The 23830-nt window shown below is 44.1% G+C and overlaps 1 long non-coding RNA gene across 1 annotated transcript; it reads right to left on the reverse strand.

The window, feature by feature from the left end:
• LOC146195502 (uncharacterized) lies at window positions 1–3500 on the reverse strand. The gene is made up of 2 exons (XR_014706024.1): window positions 2938–3500; window positions 1–2475 (listed from the first exon to the last, which is right to left on the reverse strand). It is a non-coding gene; the product is annotated as an uncharacterized LOC146195502 (long non-coding RNA).
• Between the last annotated feature and the right edge of the window lie 20330 nt (window positions 3501–23830).

The following is a 23830-nucleotide window of genomic DNA, read 5'->3' on the forward strand; positions in this document are numbered from 1 at the left end:
AAAAAAAAAAGCAAGAAGCCAATAGCTGAACATCTACGCTACATTAGGCTCTGCTGGCTCGCAAGACATTTGACCACGGTGCCAACAGCCAAGTTATAGATGTAGCTGTGGCAGAGGCTGTACCACAGAAACAACAGAAGAATGTGGTCAAGATAAAATGAAATCGCTTTGTTCACAAATTCTTCAATACATCATGAAAAAGAATGGCTCACTTATGGATAGTATGACGTCTACTGTGTTCAATAGGATTGTATCTTCAGGAAGTTATCTTTTGAATGCAATCTTAAGAATATATTGTGGTGTTCAATTTAGGCTGTACACATAGCAGACGTGCAAAATATGGAACACATTCTGAGGGTTAAATGCAGAGAGGATTGCTGAAGCTGATATAATAGGAAAGCATAGGGATACTAGATAACGTAGAAAACAAATGTGACAGTAGGATAGGTGTAAGTGAAACTAGTGCAGCTGTCACTTATGAGAGCAAAAAGTTATACAACTCAGTACTAGCACAATGGTACAAAATGTTGAAAAGTGATGATGAAACAAAAGTGTCCTTGAAAGTGCTTCCACATAAATGAGATGAAAGTGATTGGCATAAAATGTCTGCCCCTTCCTTAAAATTCTCAATTTAAAGCTCACAAAGAACAATGAAGATAAGGCTACAAAAGCAACTAACAGAAAAAAAAATAATGAAGCAGTTATACACAGCTGCAATCATTCGATAAACATCTCGAGTGATGAAGCCATGCTTCAGTGGCTTAGAGCATGAATATGTGAGCTTTACCAACCCTCCTTTAACATATGTGAGTGCCGGAGGGCATGTCAACGTGGCAGCAGCAAGAATGTGTCAAGAAGCAACTGGCCCAGATAGCAGCCTCATAATAGGGGTATGGAAGGTCTACACACAACGCTATCATGGAGAGAGATATTTTATGGAACAAGATATGTAGCAATGTACAAAAGGAGCAAAGCATTTTGTAGAGCTGCAGTCAAAAATTTATGAACGACAATCTTATCAAAAAGATTTTATTTCATTCCTGCGCTTGTGCATCATTATTGTGACTATGGGTTATATAGTGAACATGAAATGTCAAGAAATTTATCTCGTACACAAATGAATGCATTCTTTCCCCTGCGAAGCCACCTTCAAGAACTTTTGCCAGTGGGTGCACATGCACATCAATATCACCAATATCACCTAGTTACAAAACAGAGAAGTCAATAGTTGCCTTTGTAAAAAAAAATGAATACAAAAATGTTCATTGATAGCCGAGCCACACAAATGATGCAGAGGTTAAACAGGTTATCTGGGATCTTGATTAACATGACTAAAAAGCATCGGTAATTGCAGTGCAAAGTGAAAATGGCAAATTTTGCAAAAGTGGAATCTAAAATTGCCAAAATGGGTTGACAAGTTGGCGGGGCCCTCATTTTTCGTGCATACAACAATGAAAGACAATGACCACCAAATAGATGCACAGATTAGCCTTGGGAAAACTAGTTGATTGCTGTTCATCTACGTTCAGCATATGAAGGAAGCAATAGAAAACAAGCATAAAGGCAACCAAATACAAAGAAGCACAGCTCGCTTCACTCTACAGTTCGTGGAAAAACACAGTGGGCACCTCACGTTTCACCCTAGTAGCACACAAGATAGGTGTAACGAAATGGACTCTGCTATGGTAAACGACTGCAGACACATCCACCAGGGTACACGTATGTCAAATATTCTCACTGAAGTAGTATGTCGCAGACTGCTTGCTTGCCACAAACACCAAAGTGAATTGTGAACTATATGTGCACGCACGTCCTACTCAGAATGGCACTTCTGGAGGTAGAAGGAGAACGTTTTTGTACCTTCCTGCATTTCATTGACATGAAGCACTTAATAAAATGCACACTGAGTTTAAGCAGAACACAAAAAAGCAAAGTATACAACAAAGAATGACAGCTCTCAGCGAGGGCCACAGCACTTGTAGAATACACTCAGTATGTCTACAGATGGTAGACAAAAAATTATAGCACCAAAGAAAGGTTTGGTTTGGTTTGTGGGGTTTAACGTCCCAAAGTGATTCAAAGTGACATTGATCACTTGTGGCATATATCAAAATCATGACAGCGAGTGAAAATCTCAAGTGCAGGTGATCAAGTTGTTCCTGTCCGAGTTAATATAAATGTTGCACGTCCTCTTCCTTGTACTTGTTGATGTTCCTGCTGCGATTACCATTTGCAGGTGGCGTCAATGTCATGTGATCTGCACACACTACAAGCTGTAACGATCTTCAAAAAGAGCTGTCCATCTGCATAGCACTTCACATCTGATGTGGCCGTCCAGGGACAAGGCGTGGCCTCCCAGATTATACAAGCCTAGCAGAGAGGTTAATGATGTTGAATATGGCCCCAGGACTTCTCGCCCACATGATGACTCGGATCGGAAGTGCTGCAATGGCTGCACAAGGTCCACACGATCACCTGCAAATGTTTAGTGCCTAAATTATATGCGAATAAAATATCAAACACGCATGGCACAGAAACATTCAAAATCATCAATGCTGCAAGCTAAGCTGCGGTAAAGTGTAATCTATGAATGCAAGAAATGGTCAGTGCAATACCTAAGTGAACCATTTCCGTAACAGGTAAAGACGGGTTGGTGGCGGAAATTGTAGTGCGAAGGTTAACTTTTTTCTATTTTGCAACTAAAGGAACGACTTATATCAGGCGATTTCACATTACTTTCCTTTCTCGGTCTTCGAAACCATTAGCCAAGAAATCTTGACAACTACGAGCACACTCAGTTTTTTTTTTTTTTTTTTTTCGCCGCATGCGTCCTGTAAGTATTCCTTTAATCTTCAGTCATTTCCCGCCTGCGCACAACTTGAATGCGAATGACGCTGTATGAACAGTCACCTTTGCAGGTTTTCCTATTGCGCTTACCTCTATGATGCTCGACGTGCTGCAGCATTTCCAGCAGATTGACTGCGTTGCCTTGCTGGCCGACACCCATCGAGAAGCCCGACACATTCCAGGAGCTCGTTGCTCGGCCGAACGAATACATTTCGTGCCATCCTACATCAGAGGCGTTCACCACTGCCGATTCCACCCGAAACACCCGAGCGCAGAGCAATTCTCGCCTCGGAGTTTGCAAAGCCGCCACACTACACTCCTCAGATCTGACTGTACTGACGAGCTATCTTTCAAGGCAATTTGACAGCATTGCTGTGCTGCAGCAAATCCTCGATCACTACTTGCAGACGACGAACTGCACGAAGACCACTCGTAAGCGTACCTCCCTCCATGGCCGCCGCCATTGCTGGGTTATTATAACCGCGCAGACCAATAATTTCTTACCATGGAAGAAAGGGTTTGAAATAAGAAAGCAGTTAGCGCCGTCACGCGGCCGCACGCTTCTGCCCCATTAGAGATTGTCTCAAACGTCCTTTATTTCATACGCGCTCATAATTTGCCTTTCTATTCCGTTTAAAAAGCCATACAAGGTGTATATAAAGTTACCCTTTTACTTTTAATAACAAGCTAAGAAACTACGGTAGGCTAACGGCTGCATAAATCAGCTTGCCTGTCGCCATAGTCTCATTAGCATAATTCGGGCACCTCGCCACTCGGCGAAATTATGGCGGCCAAACGTCAGCATTTTCGGTAATGGCGGCACGTCAGTTACGTCATGACGCGTCAATTTGACGTTTTCTAAATATGCTTGCGTATCACGTGTTTCACGTGACATAGCTCCAGCCAATCAAATTTGAGCATCCGCTCCTTCCCAGTATGCCATTATTTTCATCACATTGGTTAATCGAGCGTAAGTGTTCTCCAAACCACCATCAGTAACTTTGCTTCCACTCCAAAATCATTCGTATTTGTCATCCAGGCAACAAGGATAGCTCCGGTTGAAATCAATTTTCACGGCTACGTCATTTTGACGTAACCGCTAAAAGTGCTTGCCTCAACTGATGGTTTCGCGCCACAAGTTTGAAGCACGTGACTCTTTTCTGAGCCAATCAGAAAGACAATATGGCGCCGCCAGGGGAAGGCGAATATCGAGGATCGGGCCCCCGGTATCCCCTCAACGACAGCCATATTGAATACCCAGTGCCGCCCCCTATAGGAGGTGAAAGTTGCGAATATCACTGAATTGGGGTGGGGACAAACTCGCGGAGCCGTATGGAAAAAAAAAAAAAAAGCCCAAGACGTTACAGGTGTGCCAGTATACATGACCCATTACCCGGCGGTTTGCTAACCTAACTTATAAAAAAGAAAGGAAAACTGGCAATGGTTCAAAATCAATGACCTTAAGAGATGTACACTAAAGTGTGATAGCAAGAAATGGTAAGGGAGAGGGGGGGGGGGGGGGGGATCTATGTGCACTATTTAAAAAGAAAGGTAAACAAGTTCGCGCCGGTCGCGCGAGAGTTGATAGGCACTGAGTTGATAAGCGCGAGAGTTGGTCGATAGGCATCTATTTACTCTGGAGGGGGCATAGTTCTCTTTTTACATACCCTTTCCAACCGCTTATGCAATTTTGACAAGTGTCTTATTTCAAGATCACTATAAATTATACTGCACGCTCACTTGAGCTTGCTGAGAAAGCTATTTTGTTGCGCTCATGGAGTAGCCAGGGAGGGGTCGTTACTCTGAAACTGTCTGATTGTTCCATCCTCTCCTTTTCCTTTTGGCCTTTTTTTTCCTTTGGGTTTTCCTCGACCTGCGGCTTATAACCTCTCTCTCCTTCCCCTCCCCCCCCCCTCTTCCCCCCCAACATCGAAAAATATTTCTGGTAAACCACTGGTTGCGTCAACTAAATACTGTCCTCCAAAAACACAGTTCAAGAGTAAGATCAAGGGAACTGAAACATGCCATGCGCAAAATTTCATAACCCACGTGTGCATTGCCCGCATGTGTGCTGTTTTTTAAGCACATGCTTTGTTATTTAATATTCATTATGGTGCCTTTTAAGCGCCTCATTTCCTGGCCCTACGTTCAAGTCACTGGTCATTAGTGTAGCTAATTTGTTGTGTGCGTTTTATCCTAGGGTAAACACAGCAGTATCTTGCATGCTTGGGAGCACACAATATTTGTCGATTAATACTAATCAGTATGGCTTTATATATTTCCCAGTTAGTTCAAGGGGTACAAGCTTCATGATTGAAAGGGTGAAATTCACAGCCACAACCAAGAACAAGAAAAAATGGAATACGCGTTTTGAATTATTTGTGCTTAATGCATCTTTGTTAACCATGTTTCAAGGTACGCCTTCTCGTAATTCTGTGGAGCATACCCTATAGAAATGCGCTGTATTTTTTTTGCCGAGGCAGCATAATGTCAACGTGTTGGGCACTGTGAACCAAGTATGCGACGCCTGCACTTATTAATCTTTCCCTGAGCAACAAAAAGCTGTGAAAATGGCACAAATGAATTACTGCACAAACGCACGCATGCGCGCGCGTTAGTAACACGGGACTGTTACGAGGCTCAATTCATTCAACCCGATCGACGCAGCTAGGAGCTTGGCATTCCACACGTTCACTCGGCTGCAAGTCGTACTCACACAAGATGGAAAGCAGAAGACGAGACTTTCCAACCATCTAGCGACTATCTACTACTGTGCTTTCCAGACAGTGAGCGGGTAGGTCACCCGAGTGGCGGCGGCAACGGTGAAGACATCGGCCGCTTGCCTTTGATCGGCTGGACGAAGCGGGGGTAGGCGAAAACATCTCTTCTTTCAGAGATGTTTTCAGAGATGTCAGAGAAATAACTCAAGTTACCGACATTCTAGTAGAAATTAAGAAGAAGAAATGGAAATGGGCAGGACATGTAGTGCGAAGAGAGGATAACTGATGGTCGCTGAGGGTAACAAACTGGATTCCAAGGGAAGGAAAGCATAGCAGGGGGCGGCAGAAAGTTAGGTGGGCGGATGAGATTAAGAAGTTCGCAGGGGTCAAGTGGATGCAGCTAGCACAGAACAGGGTTAAGTGGAGAAATATGGGAGAGGACTTCGCCCTGCAGTGGGTATAATCAGGCTGATGATGATGATGATCTCTTCTTTCCGAGCTTCAGTGGGACGTTCGCCGCATGGAATTCGCCACAACGAGAGCCCTTTAGGCCCAGATAGCTACTAAATCAATAACGATGGGGAAGCTTGTCGCGAATGTAAGGCGCCAATACTTTTTCGTGTGTGCTTTCATGTGTGTTTATTGGGTCACGTGTGGTGGGTGGAGCTAGTTAAGAGGCTTGCGGCTAACTGTGCACTAGTAAAGCAGTTTCGCTCCCTAGCTATATATACCGGGAAGTTGGAACCATCAACTGCTAGCCGCAAACTGGCAGGTTTGAGCGCGCTTCGTATTTTTAAATTTTAGTCTTGTTCTCACGTGCTCGGCCGTATTCCTTAAGCCTTTGTAAATGAGCAACATAATCCTTCAAGCTTGCTGCTTCTCCTAAAACCTGCCCTTCTTCATCTTCGTACCTCATCGTCATGCGGCGAAGTCCTGGGACCATTTCCCGATCATATCACAACAATGGTGATGCCCAAGTAATGGATGCATTACTGGAAGAAAGAGCTCCTCCTTCCAGAAGGGAGAAAAGCCATGATATAAAAGAGCCAAATTAAGGTATGGTACACTGACGGCAGGAGTAAAACCTTCAGTGTCTCTGTGTTTGTCTTAGGAAGTCATTTTTTTTTATTTATTTCGAATACTAGAGTGTCTCACTCCAATGAGAGTCGTGCAGGAGCTTTTGCTAGTCAGCAAGGGACAAAGTATAAAATTAAGTAGACATCAAATATAGGTAAAAAATATGGAAGTTAAATAAAAAACGGCAAAGCTTGACCCCCTCGTTCCCTCTAAAATCGTTTCGTAGGATTTTGTTTCTTCTGCGTTTTTACGAAATTACATGGTTCTAAGCCTGACAGTGAAATTGAGGAAGGCAACCCAAAATACTAAGCGCTGCTGGATCTACAGAAAAAAAAAAAAACAAATTATTCGAGGGCCTCTTTGACATCTCTTAGTAGGAGAATGGCAAAAGCCTATCCTTCCTATCCTATCATTTGCCTCTCATCCGGGGCATCGTTTCTCAACGTTTCCAGCCAGTGTCGGTATTTTCAAGTCGTCTTATGGTATATTGATCGTTTCGTTGTCATGATGAGTCATGCCTAGTTATTGTAGTCATTACCACTCATGGCCCAGCATATCTACTCATTCATAGTTGCGGTCCTTTCAAGTCGTCGTTTGACATATTGGTTGTTTCGTAGTCATTAGCAGTCATGATTAGTCTCTGGCTAGTCATTTTACCTATTCCCAATCAATTGCGGTCATTTCAAGTTGTCTTGACATCTTGGTCGCTTCGTAATCATGATGAGTCATGCCTATAGTCATTGTAATCATTACTACTCATAGCTAAGCACTAATTCATTTGCAATCACTTGCGGTCATTATACCTGCCGTATTTGACATATTGGTCATTGCAACTGATCTTTAGTCATTATTATTCATCAGCATTAGTCATTAGCATTAAAACCCCATCGATGTATATAACTTTTATTAATTACCTATCACCATGAATCATTTTCATTATTAATCTCCTTCATCACACCTCCGCTATTTGTGAATGACACATTAGCGCACAGATCAACGCACAGATCACGCGCACAGATTTTCGCTCCATCAGCCTAGAACGGCTTCCGCCTTTTTAAGAGAAGACTTTATTTACACCGACATGGACCTCGGGGCAGGGGCTCAGCCAGGGGGAGGGTCTCCTTGCCGGCTCTCCTGCGCCGTGACCGCAGAGAAGGTCTTGGAGTAAGCCTCCTCCGCCAGGCGTAGGACGATCTTTTGTTCATCCGCATTTGGGCTGCGGATGTAGGTCTCCCAGGTAATTTGATCAAGGCGATCAGTTTCTTTAGCTCCCGGAGAATCGGGGCATTGCCAGATTAGATGATTTTGACTCAGAGGTACGTAGCAAAGATTGCAAGCCTCTCGGTTCCCTGTCAACCCATTATGTAGAGTAACATGGGGAAAGAAACGATTGGCCTGAATTTTTCGCCAGGCCCTGCATTCTGCGGGTATTAGGGACTTATCTGGTGGTGGATATATCCTTCTGTTTAGTCCTGGAGTCTCAGAGAGCTCCTTGTAGGTGATGAGGGGGTCTTTGTCTCCGGGTAGCGGGGTCTCTATGGCCGCTCAGCTATATACATATGCACATCACGAGCGAGGCGATGGGCAGCCTCATTGCCTGGTAGACCGTCGTGAGCTGGAACCCAGATGACTGAAACCTCCCGGTTTAGCGGGTGCTTTCTTAGTAGATTGGCCGCCTGCTTGGAAATCAGGCCTTTGCCGAAGTTCCTAACAGCCGCTTTATTATCTGAAAGGATAGTTTTGGCTTTAGCGCCTGTACATGCTAGCGCTATTGCAGCCTCTTCAGCTAATGAAGCGTTACGCGTATTAATAGATCCAATTACTTTCTGGGAATGGTTCCCATCTACCACTGCTATGACCGCGGCCCCTTCTAGCCCGCAGGTAGCATCGCAATAGGCGGATTCCTCAGGAGGGTCATTTATTAGTTTGCTTTGAATAAATTTTGCTCTATGCTGTCTTCGTTCCTTGTCATGAATGGGGTGCATATTCTTAGGGATCGGTGCAATTTTGAATAGTTCCCGCGTCTCAAGCTCCAGGAGTTCAGCGACATAGGGTGGCTCACCTGACTGAAGCTGTAGTTCTTGTAGTATTTTTCGGCCCACTACAGTGTATTTGAGCCGCTAAATCTTGGCCTCCCTGACCGCTTTAGCAATCTCTTCCCAGGTATTATGCATTCGCATAGCTAGAAGCTTCTCTGTCGACGAGTTGGGGGGATGTGTAAAGCCCTTTTGAATGACGTTCTGATCATTTTCTCTAACTTGATCAGGACGTCATTCAAAAGGGCTTTAGGCATCCTCCCTAACTCGTCCCTCTACATCTATTTAAATTCCCCGCTCTCAGTTGCTAGTATAGGAACTTTAAGTATATTAACTCGGTGGCGCCTACCACGCCGAAAGAAAACGGCGGCGGCGGCGCGCCAATCGGGTTTTATCGGCGGCGGCGGCGCAGCGAGGACACTAGGCGGCGGCGCGCCGGCGTCTCGGCGCACGGTTCTACGCACATTAAAATTTTATCCACGGTAATTTTATCACCGCCACGAACTGATACGATCGTCCAAGCGACGCGGCCGACAAAATCCCCGGCGCGCGTGCAACTCCTCCGACTAAAAGCAACCACCGCGCTGTCGCCGGGAGAAACCGGCACGGCTCATCTATGGGACCTTACTTGGTCATCTATCTGCTTTGTCGTCATGTGTCTTTTGCGGTTTTGCCAGTTCTTTGCGGTCGTTGTAAAAGCGTGTTGCTGAGTGCAGCAGGGTGCCAGTGGCGTTATGTATATGTCTGTCATTTTAAATTAGTGACAGGCGGAACCAAGACCTTTAATTTGGAGAGAAAGGCATTAAGAACGACCGGTGTCTGTTGGCGTTTATGAGGCTTGTGACACACAAAACTTGAGCGTTTTCAACGGGGTCTGGAACTCGGAATTCAAACGGTGAGTAGGTGTCCTTGAGTGCCCATTCATAGCGCGGTAAGAAACAGAGAGTTAAAGATCTGTCTGGTATATATTACAGTTTTGCTTACGCGTCATTCGTCGCCTGATCGACAGGGAACGCTCGATGTCTGAACGATCATGCAGCGTTTGGCGAGAAGTTTGGAACAAAAGGATCTGCATGAGGAGTGTGGCGGAATGAAAAAAAAAAGTATGCTAGCTAGCACCTGTGAATTTTGGATTTTTGCGTATTTAAGAGTTTTGAGGCATCGGTGAACTTAAGCATGAAAAGTGGTACGGTTGAGGGACCACTCATGTTTATGTGACTGATGCGCAAGCCGTGTGCATATTTGAAGTTTGCCGGCGTTGACTACTAGTTTTTTTTATCGCCCTTAAACGTCCGCGTGGCGTTTGCGAATGTTAATATTAAAGTTGCGCTGGGAGAACTAATCGGAAGTAGCTTGTGCTGGTCTGCTGTTTAGTCCAGTCAAATACGCAGAATTTGAAATATGCCGTTCTTCACAAGATTAATTTGATTTGGTTGTGTCGTAGCCTTGGTTATCAAGTGGACGTCACATAGAACCAAGGACAACATTAAAGGGGACCTCCACGGTCTGACTGCCACATTGCAGTGGTGCTTTTGCTTTAAGTATTTCTCCACGTTCTGATAAATTCAATATGATTGTCAATCTCGCGGTTATTCATTGTTACGCAGATCGATTTTAAAGTTTGCTTTGTTCGTGGCCTAAGTTCACAATAATGTCATTTATTACGGGTAGACCCAGGTATTAACTGCAGAAACGAAGGGACGAAGGGCTACCCTTTTTGTACAAGATAATGTGCCCAACTTGGGGTTCATTTGTTGCATTGAGATGTGTACAACTTAATAAGGTTAAAAGATTGGTGAGGGGGCTATGTACACTGGGCAGCCCTAGAAATGGGTCCAAGGCTGTTGTAGATAAATTCAGGCAGGAAGCTGCCATTTGCTTCATGGAGAAGTTATCACCGCTGTGGAACAGCATGTAGCAACCAGGTTGAGTCGCATCTCTCATGTTCATGCAAAGGGTTGAAAGCAGTATATGCGATTGTTGATACATGGAGCATTCACTGTTGTCTGGTGTCCAGGATTGTGGACTCTGCACAGCAGGTGGATGGTAGCAGCCTGCCTGCTCAACATCAAAGGCTCTCGTGATGCAAGTCACAGCAGGTAGTGTGTCATGATCTGTGCGTACGAATGGCACTGATTATTCCGTGTGCTGCGACTGTTAACCATATGAGCAGCGTAACACTGCACGCTGAGAGGATGTGTTTTTAGGGCCCTTGATAACGATTTATAAGTCTTAAATTCGAGGAAAATCTTTCGAGAAATCGTGCCCAGTAATTGCAATTTACAAACTGCAGCAAGGAAGTTTCATCATACGTGTAGATAAGAAAAAGTATTTTTGTGACACATATATTTCTATCTAATAGTTATATTCTCTTTGGGGTTTTGTAAGTTTGGTGGAGGCACGTAAGGCAACTGGCCATGTTGGAGCATTGCTGTTTCCAACTGTTTTTGTTCAGGCAACCTAGACATAGATCTATGCTGTATTGCTGGGCTGCAGATAAGCAGAATTCTTCACCGAAGAGAGATGGAGGTGAGATAGTGTTGTCATTGATTGAAAGGATTGAAAGTGTTGGCTTTTTAACTACTGTGCTAGTAGTGTAAAATGTCTTTGACAAAGCTTCTGTGGGGATAGTAGCTTTTTTGGATTTCTATTGTACTTGTTTGGCTGCAGCTGCTTTTCTTAGCACGATCACAGAGCTTGACCTTATGCTTGTACAAGGTAATAATATCACGATGCATTTATCATGCCAAACATGATGGTGTTTAAAACTGCATTGCTTGATTGAGCACAGTGTTGTATGCCAAGGAGCTCATTAGAAAAATCTGGAGGTCGTACAGACAGCTGTGGAAGGGCTGCTCCATTCGGCTCCATTCGGCTCCAAACTACGTTCCCTGCATCATCCTACTTCGAAACACAATATTGCTTGAAAACAGCTCCAAACTGGCTGCTTCGATGTTTTTCCATAAAATCTAGCAGAACAGGGTTTTGCCACATTGAGCCATTAATGGTATTGCCTACAGAAAATTCGATCCACTGCACTTTGATTAAGAAACAGTGAGATGCAGCAGGACGCTGTCATGCTGTGAGCTCAGAGTGCACGCTATAGATGCTGCCATAGTTAAAACGGTGGCAGCAGACTAGTGGTATAAGAGGTATAATGCACCTCACACTGGGCCTAACGTACATAAAATATCCATTAGCTAGACAACCATGGAGCATAATAAAGATTTGTTCTCAATTAGATTTTAGACGAGCAAAAAGCAATTGGAGCGAATTTGGTGCATACCACTTTCAGCCTTTTGAATCATCGGTGCTGTGAGAAGCGAGAGCAGCGAGCAAAGTAGACACTCCAAACTACCAGGCATGAGTTGTTCTAATAGGTCTGCTGTGAAAATGGGCAAACACTTCATCATCAAGCCTCTTAATAACAAGCATGTCAAGGCTACATCAGACAAAAGCATACTTGAATTATGAGGGTGATGTTACGAAGCTGTGAATCACGAGATATGTTTTCAAAAGTGTAGGATAGCCATACAGATCCTGTTGCTGACATGTTGAAATTAAGGTAGCCCCAGCGCTGCTCAAGTAAAAGTATGTGCCATTGGCAGAAGCCTGGAGGAAAAGGCTACTCTTCAGTGCTAGCTATCTTCTGTGACACTCTGAATTTTATTAACACAGGTGTAGGATGAAAAAGGACACACACAAGATACAGAGAAATGTGCTTCTCATTGATGTGAACTCCAAACTACTGGCGGTACTTGCGCTTATCAAAGTGGTAGACTATATTTGACTCTGTCAAGTCAAAATAGTCAAAAGCATTCAGTCTAACTTGATGTTTAGCTATGGAGTGTGGAAGCAAACACTTTGCCACTAGTCTTTTACAATTGTTGCTCAGGTCAATGGTGTTAATTCAAGCATGTGTACATGTTTTGGTTGTTTGTCCTGTCTTGTCAGAGATTTATACAAAGGGAATAAAATTAAGTGATTTTGTAGGTCAGGAAGAGAAAATTGCAATTATTGAAAGTGGTTAATTCTAGAAACATGCTCCAAGGCTCAATTAATACTCCAAAGGATCTATTACTGATCTGTGAGCAGTTTCAAAGTAGTCGAGCCTGCTTCCACCCCAGTGCATGTATGTGTGGATATTCATATGTGTGTGTGTTTCTGAGAACAATATTCCTAAGGCATCAGAACAGTGCAGCATGTGGTCGGTAAGTCTAGGTTTTTGTAGGAATGAGCCTGGTATGGCTGCTGCTTCTTGGCAGCGATGCAAATGTTGTGAGGTCAACGAACTCAAGCTGGCTTTTTCACTACACTCTTATACAAGTGCGCTGCTCAGTTTGAAGCAGAGGTCAAGGTAGGATATACCAGCAGTGCGAATTGTGTAGGTAGTAGTCATGTACAGTTGAATACAGCCAGTGGAGTCTATAACTGCAAAGTAGAGAATGGGACTGCAGGGTCTTGTGGCATTGGGGTGACGTGGTCACTCTTGTCAGTTAAGGCATTGGTGTTCTCGGCGACGTAAAATGTGGGGGGAATTGTGCAAGGACGGCATGTTCACTCAAGCAATGGAGAAGGCTATTTGGACTCTGCTCAAAGAGCAGGAGAGCAATAGGCTCCGGCAGCAATGCATGTCTGCTGCTTGAGACTGTTTGATGGGGTGCCAGGCTATCTATTTCCTAGGACTGTGGTGCGATCGGTAATCAAAGTTGTTGGAAAGATACCTGGAGTTGCCCTGTAAAGGAACTGCATCACGTGATGGTAAGACGACAGAGAGGGCTGCTTTGTGAGGGAGGTCTATGGTGCACATGGGCCACTGTGTTGGCAGGTATTGCAAACAAATGACTAGTGCTTTCAATAGTTGGGTGCATCAGTGGTCGTGTAGTAATTTTTGGTTCTTGTCTAATAACCACTATACTCTTGTGTGGTGCGTGGCCTCTCGAAGAACTTTAAGGTATGATGTATCATTCTGCTTTCATGGCTTTGTCCTGTTGCAAAGGTGATTGATGCAAGGCATTTTAAGTGCTTTTACTTTATTTTCATGCTCTGCAGTAGAACACTAACATTGTTCATCTACATTGCTTTGTGCAGCTGTCCTCCGCTGCTGTTCTTCCAAACTTGGATAATCTGAGGGGTAAGAAATAAGGTGGCTTTTAATCTGCTCTTTGAAGTTATTTCTTTTCATTATTAGCATGCATTATTCACCGAGTTATGCATGCTCGAAAAACAAGTTTCACCGCTGCTGCATACAGCCTGTTTTTATTTATTTATAAAGAGTATATACAGCGTCCTCACTGGGCGCTGTGGGTACTCTGTATAAATATATAAGCGACATTGTTAAAAGATGCGGAGCTGTTAGATGTCTAGCTCCGGAAGTAGAGACTAATTCAGTCAACTCTTTTGCTTTGTGAGTTTGTCTGTTTCAAGAAGAAAAATTTTTAATTGTTAAAAGATAGTTCCAGTCGATACCAAAAATCAACTGCTGCCATAGTGATAATGTATGCTGTCTAAGGGGTATGAATGAAAGAATGGTGATGGGAGTCTGTTTTGTTTCTCTTTCAGTGATTTGATGAAATTTTATTGAATGTAACAATGTTATGAACCTAGGGAAATACCTTTGCCAAGTGTTGGCACAATGTATGCTTTTGCTGGCAGTGTGATAGTGTGAACCGTGCTTTTTTTCTTCCCCTGCTGACAGCTGAATGTGGGCCGCCACATTATATCAGGCCATTTGCTATAAACATCCATTTCATTTGTCTTTGCAGTTACTATCTTGAAAGCCATGCAAGTTAGATGTCTACTTCTAAATTTTTCCATTTGAGGAACCGTATGTTACTACACAGTTGTGCTCCGCCAGGGTGGTGCACTGGTTAGGGCGCTCGACTACTGTACCCAAGGATGCGGGATCGAATCCCGGCTTCGGTGGCCGCTTTTCGGTGGAGGCGAAAAGCAAGTCCGTGTGCTGTGCGATGTCAGTGCACGTTAAAGAACCCCAGTCGGCCGAAATTTCCGGAGTCCTCCACTACAGCGTCTCTCATAGCATAGTCACTTTGGGACGTTAAACCCCGCAAACCAAACGACACATGGAGTTTGGAGTACCCATGTGGGGTGAAATCACCCTCTCTCAGCTTCATGAAATTGCTTTCTCTGATTGTTTGAAGGCATCTTCTATTTGTAGATGAAGGAAAAAAAAAAGCTCATTAACCTTACTCACCTCATGAGTGTGGTCAACAGGAAGTGTGAGCAGGAAGTGATGCTAAAAATGTCACACAGTTCTGCATCAACATTTTGGCATAACCATTCTTATAACCGTGTTACACGGGAGTTTTCAACGGCCGTTCAGTTGAGTGTCAATTGAACACCATAACGGCCGTGGGAACAGAACGGTGGTGGCTGCGTTCACACGGCACTTTCCTCGCTTGCGAGCTGGTTGAACAGCGCCGTCATCCTTGCGTACACGGGCGCATTGTGTTTCTGCGCTCGCAGTTCGGCAAAGTGATTTTGCCACAAGTTTATAAGTAAATGTGTCAGTGACGCTGTCCAGGCAAAGCGTTTTTGCGCTGGAGCGCTCGCCTGCAGTGGAGATACGTTGCTGCTGGGGGCTGCCATCTTGCCTACTTCACGACAAAACGGATGGAAACGGCGGTGGAACGGAGACCGGCCACCTCCGTTGATGTCAATCGACGTTGAATTTCCAACGGTGCTGGCGCTGCCGTGTAACTCCGCCTAACTGCCGTTAAGGCCAACTGCCGTTTTCCTTAATGGCCGTTAACGTTCCCGTGTAACGGGTATTAATGGTTATACTAGTTTGCTTCGCCATTTAGTGTTGTCCATCTTCTAGTCAAAGTTGGAAACTAGTTTGTAATAGGGACTCGAACCAACGACATATGTACCTCCAATTGTGTGCCGTTAAGCGTAGCTATTCACTGAGAAGTGAGGGAGATACTGCACCTTTTCTTTCCCTTAAAGACCAAGCCAACTAAACACATTTAACACTTTGCAAAACTCTGTGCCAGTCTCTCAATGCTAAACTTCAAAGCAAAACCATGCCAAACAGTGCTTTTGCAACTCTTAACCTACTTCAGAGGTGGACCCCGGCAAAATGTTTACTTTTACTCCGTGGCTCACATGCAATATAGAAGCCTAGAAGTACAATTTATGTACTTGCTTTGTTTGCTTTTCCAGCTTTGGGCTGCTTTATCGATAAACCTCTTCTTCTGCTCTCATGTTTGGCATGATTTAGAATCATCAGTTTTCCAGGTTTGTAAAGGCCTCGAAGAGGACAGATGCTCATCGTGATGTTTGTCGGGTTTCCCTGCTGACCCAGTAAGAAAAAAAAATTATTTGCATTACTGATTGGAATTTGCATGTTTCAGTGGTTCAGCTCCCAGGGGTCATCATGGTCAAGCACTGGTGTGTGTCCTGTCCTTGGAGTGCCAAGTTTGATGGAACACCGAGTCTGCACATGGTAAGTCACTTTTCAGATTGGTATCAGCTCAATTACAGTATAATGCAGGACGATTGTCAGTAATACTGCTATTCCCAATAGTCACGTTTCTTCTGCATTTCATCAAGAAATACCTGATATGTCCTTGTTTGTAGTCTGGCCAGTATTTTTCCTAGTTTACCATGCTGCTTACATACTGCACCTGCAACGTGCTGGTCTGTGTACACTGCCACAAGTGGCATGTCTGAATGCCACGCCCAGCAGGAACAGAAGCCCATTTTTTCTTTTTTGTCTTTCTGAGTGCTTTGAGGTCATCTTTCAGAAGTGGAAGCAATGTAATCTTGGCAACTTATTTGTCAGTACTCTCTTTTTTACGATGACTTGATGGTGGCTGTAGCACGCTCTCAGAGATTATGGAGCGTAGTTTGATGCCACAAAGCGCCCCCAGATTCCATCACAGGCGTATCTGTCATGCTCCGTTTTAATGAACATCCATTTTGCAGAAGTTCAGTAGTTGTTAAGGATGGTAAATTGTGTTGCCTGCTTCTAAAATAGCTTTCTGCACCGCTGTTGACATATTTCACGCTGGTATATAACATATTTCACGTTAGAATAAGATGGTACCGTTTAGCCATTCGTCTTTACTAAGATCTTAAAATGCGTGTGAGCTGAATTGTGGATTGTAGTATCACTTATGACAGCCATGCTTGTTCCTTTTTGTTCTTTTATGAAAGTGCAAGTGAATATGCGAACCTGGCACTTTTGCCAGTGGCACGACTGTGCTTCTCCGTGAAAGATAACCGCCCAGTTTTCTGCAAAGTTAACAAAGCTACTCTTCTGCAAAACGCATGTTCCTCACTAATGACTTTTTCAAGGCTCTGTGGTTGACCTGAGAATTCTCGGGCAGCCTCTGAGGTGCTTCAGAAGGGAAATTGGGTTCAGTTCCTTTCTTATTACACCAGCCTTCTCCCACATTTCATACGACACTTCATCTTCATCTGTAATCCCATGCCTCTGATACCAAAAAGCTTGAATGGTGAGGCTTGCTTTAGACTTTCCAAGTGAGCATTTTTGAACAGAAGAGCGGCGGGCAAGTCGCAGAGGTCTTCAATGCTCGTTTTCTGACTGCTTTTTCAAGCGTCCACGTGGTCAGCTTCATGTTTGTGCAATAAACGCAAACACATACAGTCGAACCCGGATATATCGAACTCGAAGGGGATCGTGAAATAGTTCGATATATTGATAATTCGACATACAGAAATCGGCTTGAGACGCCGCTTACGATGCGAAAAAAACGATACCATATTTGTTGCGTAATCAACCCACTCGCATAATAAACCCACCCTCCACTTTTTCACCCGAGAATTTTTAAAAAAAAAAAAAAAAACAAGTGTTAAGGCCAGCTCACTCACATGCAAGCGATTGAGTGATCTCGGCGACGAGCGGCAGCGACTTAACGAAAAATTTCCAACTTGATGAGCCACCGCAGCAGTTCAAAACAAGGTTTCTGTGTCGCCGCGGCAGAAATCGCGAGCGTTTTCGCTTGCATGTCGATAGCGCGCGCCACTCCATTTCGGTCGTCTCATCCACAGCTCATTTTTTGGGCGCGATAACGTCAGGGTGTGTTTATCTTTTGATAGCTCCTGCAGTTGTGGGGAGCGAACTTGGCAGAGTGCCTGTGATGGCTTGGTTGCACAAGCCTGGTTCGATTTATCACACTGCGCTTGGGGCGGGCGTAGTCCACTGCCACAAAATTATTGGAAAGCGTGATAGCTGCAAATGCTGTTCGAAGCGAAAAATGCTAAAATCTGGTGTCATGATCACAGCTGAAAGCGTGGCTTCGTTGATCCATACATAGAAGATTAAACAACTCCCGCAGAAAAAAAAAAAAAGAAACTAGCTTCTTAAAGGGGTCGTGAAACAAAAATGTAGCTGCCAAGTTGCAATTTCCTTGCTTCAGTAAACATTAGGCATGCTGATTCCAAAATATCTCGTCGAAATATTGCTTCTGCATTTAATAATACCATTCTGAAATCACAGCATTTTTGCGTTCCTGAAGCGACCATGCGACCCTGTAGGCCGGAATTAGAAGTACTCGCCTATGTCATGTTTAGCCATTTGGAAACGCAGATATTAATCATTATTTCCCATAAAATGATAGGTTCCTGTTAAAGTTAGCAAATAAAAAAATAGTATATCAATTATTCGCTCACGCAAATGCATTTCTTGAACAATCTGTACCAGGGAGCCCCTCGTTACTGTCACTTGACACGCGGTCGGCGGAGGAGGACGAGTGGTGTCTGCTTCTCACTGCGCACTGGAATAGAGCGAGAGGCGTGACGCTGAAGTTCAGATTTTCGGTAACGACGGCTAACCTCCCTCCGCCGGGTACTCCAAATGACAATGGTTCCAATCTTTTTTTTTTTTTTTTTTTTTGTGAACATTCGTGATGGAGCACATCTTGAGCAGTCTCATACCACTGGTACAACTTGGTTGTAAGGCTGCTGCTCTAATTTTTTTAAAATTCTTGGCGTCATTAACGATACGATGTAAATATGGTTTCAGGTCAAAGAAATCGACAAGTGTGTTCAAGCCGAGTGGTGGGTGGAGTGTTTCAGGAGCGGGCGCCGCGGCACATACTCGTATATTGCTCGCCTCCGCGATGCATCGTTGAGAATAGTGTGTCGAGCTTCGCTTCCTTTATTTCGGCTCGATGACCTGAACTATGGCACTGCACGGAAAGCCGGAAACAGAAAAAAAGGTTGGTACAATGTACTTCGGTGGCCCTTTCACCCAACGCGTTGTCGGAGCTTTGCTTCCCCATCTTCCCGACGTCTCTTTCGTAACCTTTTTCAAAAAAAAAAAAAAAGGACAAAGCATACTTTCTACAACTTCTACAGTGCTCAGTCTTCGCCTCTTTTTTTCTGACCACGTTAGGTTCTGGGTTTAGGCGTGTTGTGCGGGTTTGAGTGCTCGCTATGCCAACCGTGTGCGTCGCGAGACTGCAGCACGACTTCTCCGAGTGAAAGTAACGTTCGTTTTCACAAGTTTCGGCACACCGATTGGGTTCATGTGTTCATACTACTTTCAACTGGAAGTCCGAAATGAACCTCGGCGTCATTCGAAGCCTCGGCATGGAAACCAAGAAAGCTCTCCTCAAATGATGCGTCGTATCGATGCAAAACCGCTGGCCCAGTTCATTGGCAAAAAAAGTGTAGGCAGTCCGAGGAAAGTTCGCGTGATAAAAGTAGTAAAAGTAGTTGCGATTTGTAGCCTTACAGATAGGCCTATTTGAGAGCTACTTGACTCGCAGAAGCCACCAGTTCTATTTGATTGTTTCCTGCCAGACTGCCCTCATAGCAGTAATATGCGCATTTTGGATTTTTTTTTTTCATTTTGAACAATATTTATTGCCTCAAGGCATCAGTAGGGTTATGAGATGAAGAATGAGGAAATGATATGCTTGTTTTCTTCCCATGTCGCGAGCATACATTGTGTCCAAATAATTAGGCCTTAGTTTTACCCACGGCCTACTCTGTGGTGTTTCCAATGTTCAGGATGTTGAAGAGGAAGCAAGAATTGATTAGTTTCCTATTTTCAATTGGGTACAATCGAATGCTTAAACATTTTTGGCGTGACAGTAGGATTGTGTCTGTTCCAACCTAGGGTAATGTTGTGGAGGCATGTTAAACCAGTTTTTGAGCCAGTGAAGGCAGTCGTGCAATCCACACGCATGTAGTGATATATAGATAGTATGGCTGGAATCAAGTTGGCAGTTATATGTCCATCATTAGCTGATATTGAGGCATGCATCGATAATGTAGCATGAAGAGAAAATTTATCTGAAATATATTGTCTTATTTTATCATTGTTTATATTGTTTGTTTTATCAGTAATGTTATATTTGCATAAAAAATCGCACTTGGCATTACATGTTTCATTTCATAAACTTTCAGATATATACAGATGTACACATACCGTGAGGCCACCACAACAGGTGCCCCTACCAGCATACCGTACCACCCAGAACAGGCCCCTTGGTTCCACTTTGATCATGTTGAGCAGAGCTCAGAATCCTTCACATCATTTAACAAGACATTTCTAGGGTAAAAATTGTTCACCCCAAAAGCTCTCAGCCCCATGTCCTTGCATTACGATGGTGTGATTACCAGATCAGCCACCCAGGACAAATACATTCACGTAAGTGTTATTGATTGGAAAGGCGGATAGGTTGGCTGAAAAGTTTATTATCTGCCCTGCTACTTTGTACAGGGAAAGAAAAAGAGAAGAACAAAGAAGGTCGTCACTTGATTAAAATATATACAGGAATAGTAACTTGCACCACAGCCACGAGTTAAGTCCTGTGTCATGCAAGAAGCAGCAGAAAGCCTGCACTGCCTATAGAGCTTTCCATTTCTGGCCAACGGGCCAATAAGTCCTCTGAGAGAGGCCTGTTGCCAAAACACTTCAAAGTAACTCGAGTTATTGTTTTGCACGCATATACTGGGACACACCACTAGTACACGCTCCACAGTCTCCGTAATGTCACATGTGGAACATTCTGGGCAGTCCGCCTGTCTAATTAAGTATAAATATTTGTGTGTGGAGAACGCATGTAAATGGCATATAATTCCACACAACAGAAAATGACGTCGAGTCGAGCATCCTAAGATTGATGTTCCAAGTGTCTGGCTAGGCTCAATAAGCCACTGCCACACTCCTGATAAAGCTTGAAAGAAGACAAGTTGTATCCGTTCTAGCAAAACGCCCAACTGTTTGGAGGCCACTGCTGAGGGTGCCGTTTGCTTCAGCATCGGCCTGCTCATTTCCATCAAGCCTGCAGTGTGCATGGATCCACTAAAGCACTATCTTGTGTCCTTGAGCACTAGCAGGTATAAGGAATTCAGTGACGTGTTGTGCAAAAGGCCAAAGGCTGGTAAGGGTGTGGTGTTGAAAACTTCCAAAAATTTGTAATGCAGGCTTTGAAACTGTGAATGCACACCACTTCTGAAGTGGTTTCCCACAGATGTGGAAAGCCTCTTACCAAGGGGCCACAAGCTCAGCAGCGGTTTGTGGAGAATTATGCCCTAAAAAAACAAAATTAGTCGTGTTCTGAGCGGGCATCACCACAGTTGTAGGTGACGCTTGTGGTGATACAGATCTATCTGTGTATACATGGATATAGTTCTAATATTCTCGCCAGATGTATGCCAGAATAAGTTGCTTGAATCTACTAATTGGTACCATGGATTTCTTCAGTATCCCGAGAACATGCAAACGCACCAAAGGTTGAGTCATTACACACAGAGGTTGGGTGGGGTGATATGGGAAGTCATAGCGTGATAGCATTTGTGATGAATGGCAGCGGAGTGCACGTGAAAAACTGCTGTTCAGCTGCTCGTCATCAGTGGGTGGCAACGGCGTTGTGCAAGTAGTCGTAAATACACACAAAGGGGTTCGTGTGACAAGTACATGTTGATAATGGGCAGGCACATGACATTGTGAGGTAACAGCGCAAAAAGTGGACGGGAGCACAAGACGAGAAGACGACACAATGTCTTGTCGTCTTCTTGTCTTGTGCTCCCGTCCACATTTTGTGCTGTTACCTCAGGATGGCAAACCAACAAGCCCGACCTGCTATTCTGGCTAACATGCCATTGTTTGAGGTGCATTGCGGCAGCCAAGGTTTATCCCAAGCACCTGCATTTCTATGTACATGTTAAAGAGTACTGGGAGTGGTGCTCATATGGGTGTGCACCATTTTCCTGGCTGAAATTAGGAATAAAGTTTGCCAGGATGGATGCTTGGGCGAGTTGGTGATGGTTTTCTTGCAACATAGCGCTAAACAGACAGGGACACAGCAGGACATTAGCGCCCGTCCCGTGTGTCTTGCTGTGTCCCTGTCTGTTTAGCGCTATGTTGCAAGAAATTAGGAAGTTCGCGGGAATCATGCACCTAGCACAGGATCGAGGTTTTCGGATGGATATGGGAGAGGCATTCGCCCAGCAGTGGGTGTAGTCAGGCTAGGGATATCAACAAGACTAACCACTAGATGAGTTGGTACTGATTCATCTTAAAACCAGCCAGAAGACGAAACGCATGAGAAGAGAGGAGCACAAGACAAAGTTTGACTAACAATTGAAATGTTACTGAAGGGAAGAGGCAAAAGAAGATTCGCACAGAAATGCACATGCACGAAAAACCCCAAAGCAGTGAAAGCGTGGAAAGCAGAAGGGGTCTAAAAATCATTTAAAAAAGCAAATTCCTTATGGTCGAGGACCACTCGTTACAAAAGGGAAGCCACAGATCCAAATCCAAAGGCACACTATATTGCAAAGGCTAAGGACGTGTGTGTGGCTAAGAAGTCGGTCAACAGTCTTTTGGGGCCTTTTTTGCATGTGACTCTCTGTGCAAGTCTTCATTTGCCTCTATCCTTTAGTAAAATTTCAGTTATTAGTCCAGCTGTCCTGCAGTTCTCCCTTCTCATGTCTTCTGGCTTGTTTCAGAATGAATAAGGGGATAACTCTATAAACCTTGTGCAAACTGGAAACCAGTGTAACTGTCAGATGGAAACCTTTTCTTTATTTGGCTTGCATCACAAATAGGGAGGACTTTACTGTGATGTCTGCCGAGGCATCCCCAAAGCCAGTGCGCAAGCTGGCTGAAGCAGATGTAGCGGTGCCTCCTGTTGACAAGAAAAAAAGCAATATTCACTTTTCAGCATAGCAAAATGAAAATGTGGTTTAGGTCTTTTACAAATTTGAAAGTTATTCATGCATCTGTACAATTAATTCTGGTCTAACAGAAGCTGTACAGTGTAACTTTCACTGTCAATTTATTCTCCCTGGAAGTATGGCAAACTTTGAATTCCGCTGCAGGTGATTGAGAGAGAATGAGACCCACCAAACATTAGAACTGCAGTGCAATCACAATTTGCTACTGCAGCAAAATAATGCCTGAAGGCAATGCAGCTTTTGACTGACAAAACCTGGTAGTCGTCTTACACCCTGTATACTAGCGTTGTGGCCGATGTCAATGTGCACGCTGATATCATCCGCATAGCACGAAGATGTTAAGTATGCGACTTATGCATTAAGCAGCTCTGTGCATGGAGTTATCCTATTCGAAGGAGCCATAAACGACAAGTCCACTTCTGTCAACGGCTCTCAGTTGTTTCCCCACAACGCGCCACTTGCCAAAATTTCTGCAAGTGCCGCAAAACTACTCTATAACTTCATTTGCTACCTGTAAAATTTCCAACACTTACTCAAGCTTGGGAAGTTTCGGCGTACTGGCCTTTGGAAGAATGTCTTTCTTTTTTTTTTGGTTGCCACATTTCAGCACATGTAAGATGTCAGTGTCAAAGCATTTTGGAGAGGTTTACTATGTGGAGGTGTTGATGGTGGTAGCAGTAAAGTCACAATTTTTTAAATTATATTTGGACACTATACAACACTGTCACCTAATGCAAGTGAATAAAAAAAAAACTAGCAAATAAAACTTTGAGTGGTTATTGTTCTGGCAGCGAGTGGGGACAGGCTACAACAAGAGTTGTCAGGCTAGTGAGTGATCGTCTGCAGAAGCCAGTCCTGCTTTGTGCGTTTTTCTCTTCTGTGTCATTTTTTAGTGCATTTTCTCACGGCTTCTGCAGGAGACAGGCTACTTCACTACATGCAATTTCACTTAGCACAGACTCCTCCGAA

This window comes from Amblyomma maculatum, chromosome 3, assembly GCF_055883805.1.
Source record: "Amblyomma maculatum isolate TAMU_Amacu chromosome 3, ASM5588380v1, whole genome shotgun sequence".
NCBI classification, from domain to species: domain Eukaryota; kingdom Metazoa; phylum Arthropoda; class Arachnida; order Ixodida; family Ixodidae; genus Amblyomma; species Amblyomma maculatum.